The sequence below is a fragment of the Neomonachus schauinslandi genome, chromosome Y (genome assembly GCF_002201575.2).
Source record: "Neomonachus schauinslandi chromosome Y, ASM220157v2, whole genome shotgun sequence".
Lineage (NCBI taxonomy): Eukaryota > Metazoa > Chordata > Mammalia > Carnivora > Phocidae > Neomonachus > Neomonachus schauinslandi.
This window is the reverse complement of record NC_058420.1, coordinates 1901148-1904948: the sequence shown is the minus strand read 5'-3', so window position 1 is coordinate 1904948 and position 3801 is coordinate 1901148. Positions and strand designations below refer to the sequence as shown.

Below are 3801 nucleotides of genomic sequence, written 5' to 3'. Positions count from 1 at the left end.
TGAGATCCAGTCCAATCTAGATAATCTAACAGCTAGGGTAAGTGAGGCAGAAGAGCGAATAAGCGACCAGGAAGACAATATAATAGATAAAAAGGGAAAAGAGGAGGCCAGGGGGAAATAACTCAGAATCCATGAAAATAGAATAAGAGAAATAAGTGACACCATGAAGCATTCCAATGTCAGAATAATTGCAATCCTGGAGGGAGTGGAGAGAGAGAGAACACTAGAAGATGTATTTGAGCAAATAGTAACTGAGAACTTGCTTAATCTGGGGAATGAATCAAACATTCGCATTGTAGAGGCAGAGAGGACCCCTCCCAAGAACAAGGAAAAGAGGCCCACATCCCGGCATGTAATAGTAAAACTTGCAAATCTTAGAAACAGGGAAACCATCTTAAGGGCAGTTAGGGGGAAGAGATTCCTTATGTACAGAGGGAGGAACATCAGAATAACGTCAGACCTATCCACAGAGACCTGGCAAGCCAGAAAGGCCTGGCAAGACATATTCAGGGTACTAAATGAGAAGAACATGGAGCCAAGATTACTTTATCTGGCAAGTGAATGGATGGAGAGATGCAGAGCTTCCAAGACTGGAAGAAACTGAAAGAATATGTGACCACTAAGCCAGCCCTGCAGGAAATATTAAGAGGGGTTCTATAAAAGGAGAAAGACCACAAGAATGATATACAACAGAAATTTACAGGGACAATCTATAAAAACAACGTCTTCACAGGCAACATGGTGACAATTAATTCATATCTTTCAATAATCACTCTCAACATGAATGGCCTAAACACTACCATTAAACAGCACAGGGTTGCAGATTGAATAAAAAGACAGGACCCATCCATATGCTGTCTACAAGAGACTCATTTTGAACCTAAACATACATCCATAATGAAAGTGAAGGGATGGAGATCCATCTTCCTTGCCAGCGGACCTCAAAAGAAAGCTGGGGTAGCAATTCTCATATCAGAAAAATTAGATTTTAAACTAAAGCCTGTAATAAGAGATACAGAAGGACACGCTATCATTCTTAAAGGGTCTATCCAACAAGAAGATCTAACAATTGTAACTATCTATGCCCCCAACATGAGAGCAGCTATCTACATAACCCAACTGTTAACCAAAATAAAGAGTCATATTGATAACAATACCCACTCTCAGCAATGGACAGATCATCTAAGCAGAAAATCAATAAGGAAACAAGAGCTTGGAATGATACACTCACCAGATGGACCTCATAGACATTTACAGAACATTCCACCCTAAACCACAGAAAACTCATTCTTCTCAAGTGCACATGGAACTCTCTCCAGAATAGACCACATACTGGGTCACAAATCAGGTCTCAACCGATACAAAAAGATTGAGATTATTCCCTGCATAATCTCAGACCACAATGCTCTAAAACTGCAACTCAATCACAAGGAAAAATTTGGCAGAAATTCAAACACTTGGAAGCTAAAGACCACTCAGCTCAAGAATGTTTGGGTCAACCAGGAAATCAAAGAAGAACTGAAACAATTCATGGAAGCCAATGAGAATGAAAACACATCAGTCCAAAACCTATGGGATACTGCAAAGGCAGTATCTGTAATACCCTTAATTATTAAAGAAAAGTGTGGTCCTTAAAGGACCACAAAATCTTATTTAGACTGTGGATGAAAATGTGAGTTTCAGTAAGCATTACTTGCCTCATTTTCCTTCAGGGAAATTGCTATTCAACCATTGAGTTTCCCTGAGGATAAATTTCCAGTGTGCTTTGTTTGAATTCAAATCTTCTTTTTCATCAAGTAATTAGCAATGAGCAGTACCACACACCCTCTGTGATGTTCTTGCCCATAGCCACCAGGTTAGTGAATGCCTAATTAATTAACAACCTTCTATGTTTCCATTATTGTTTCTATGTGAGGCAAAAAAGTCATCAGGCTCACAGTCACAGTGATGTGGGAAACAAAGGCAGAAGGAAATGTAGATAAAAGTAAATGTCCTCCCCAGGAGGCGGGAAAGCCCAGGACCAAGGCAGTAGGAAGAGGCCCATGTTTCCTGTTTAGTAACCACTGCTTCTCCTCTCTTACTCAGGGGCTGTGAGGCCTGGGTCCATGTGTCCGCTCGCTGGGAGTGGAGGCCCCCTAGGGGTGGGCGGGCTGGAGGCACAGGTACCTGTGAGGATTTCTTGGTGACTTAGTGTGGAAACCATTGATCACCTTGCCCTCATTTCTGCCTGTTCTGTCAGCAAGAACGAGTGCCCAAATGAGCAAGACAGCCCTGCAGAACAGTACTCCGGCAATAAGTGTTACTCATACTGACGCTCATGCCAGCGGCTTACAGCAGGTTCCTCAAGTCGTGCCTGCTGGCCAGGTAGGGGGGGGGGGGGGGCGGGTAGGAAAAGCACACAAAGCCTGTGCCTCCAAGCAAGCAAAGCAAAAAGAGTTCGCTCATGGATCCCAACAGCGACGAGTATCTCAACACAGAGAGAGGAACAACATGGCTGTGAAAAAGAGCCAGTGGAAAACCAAGCAGAAAGCACAGGATACACTGCAGAGAGTGATTAAATTCAAAGAAGAGAATGAACGTTTGAAAGCAAAAATTAAATTGCTGGCTAAGGAATTAAGTGTACGGAAAGATTTGTTTCTTGAGCATGCACACTACCTTGCAGATAACTTGCAACCCACTAGCACTGAAAATAGAACAACAACTTCTGATAATATAGGACATAGACCTCATCCCTTCTAAACTTCACAACTTGTGGCTTGAACGTCAAAGTTGTGACTACCTACACCACTGGTATCAATGGCTGAACATTGTCTAGTTCCATTATTCAAAATCCACGGAACGATCCGAAGGATCTTTGTTTTCTAGGATCAGCTCTGAAGAATTGATTAGTGAAAAATGTTAGCCATGTAATTTCAATATCTACTTTTAAATAATATGAATTTTTTTTCTTTCCTTTCTTTCTTTCTTTCTTTCTTTCTTTCTTTCTTTCTTTCTTTCTTTCTTTCTTTCTTTCTTTCTTTCTTTCTTTCTTTCTTTCTTTCTTCCTTCCTTTCTTCCTTCCTTCTTTCCTTCCTCCCTTCCTTCCTTCCTTCCTTCCTTCCTTCCTTCCTTCCTTCCTTCCTTCCTTCTTTCTTTCTTACTTTTATGGAGATAAAACAAATTTTTAAGGTATATGGTTAAAAAAAAAAAGTCCTGGACCATGATGTTCTTAATAAATCCTCACTTCCCAAGAAATGCTTCTTTTGGAGGTTGATAGAAAGAATGGGGAACTGGCAGGTCTTGCAGGGTCTTGGTTTTATTGGAGATGATTAATTCAACTAAGAAATGTTTAATGCCATCTATGTTAATCTATTTGTGTTTTTCTTTCTAAATTATGTATTAAAAATCATTAGAGCTATAGAAGTCAATCACTTTGTAATTTGGAGTGATTTTATGTATAACATAAGCCTTGTTTAGGCTAATTAGTACTGATTAGTACCCTAACAAGTATAACTTTTGAGTGCCAGGTTAAGTAAATTCCATTGCATTGTAAAGGCAGTTTACAGCCAGTTGGCTTAAAAATACAAATAATTGGGATGCCTGGGTGGCTCAGTTGGTTAAGCGACTGCCTTTGGTTCAGGTCATGATCCTGGAGTCCCTGGATCGAGTCCCGCATTGGGCTCCCTGCTGGACAGGGAGTCTGCTTCTCCCTCTGACCCTCCCCCCTCTCATGTGTGCACTCTCTCTCTCATTCTCTCTCTCAAATAAATAAATAAATAAAATCTTTAAAAAAATACAAATAATTAGGAGGCAAATATGTAA

The 3801-nt window shown here is 40.6% G+C and overlaps 1 pseudogene; it reads left to right on the top strand.

Annotated features, from left to right (window-relative positions):
• The first annotated feature begins 2159 nt into the window (after window positions 1-2159).
• On the top strand, window positions 2160-2739 carry LOC110577593 (annotated as a pseudogene).
• Window positions 2740-3801: the final 1062 nt, after the last annotated feature.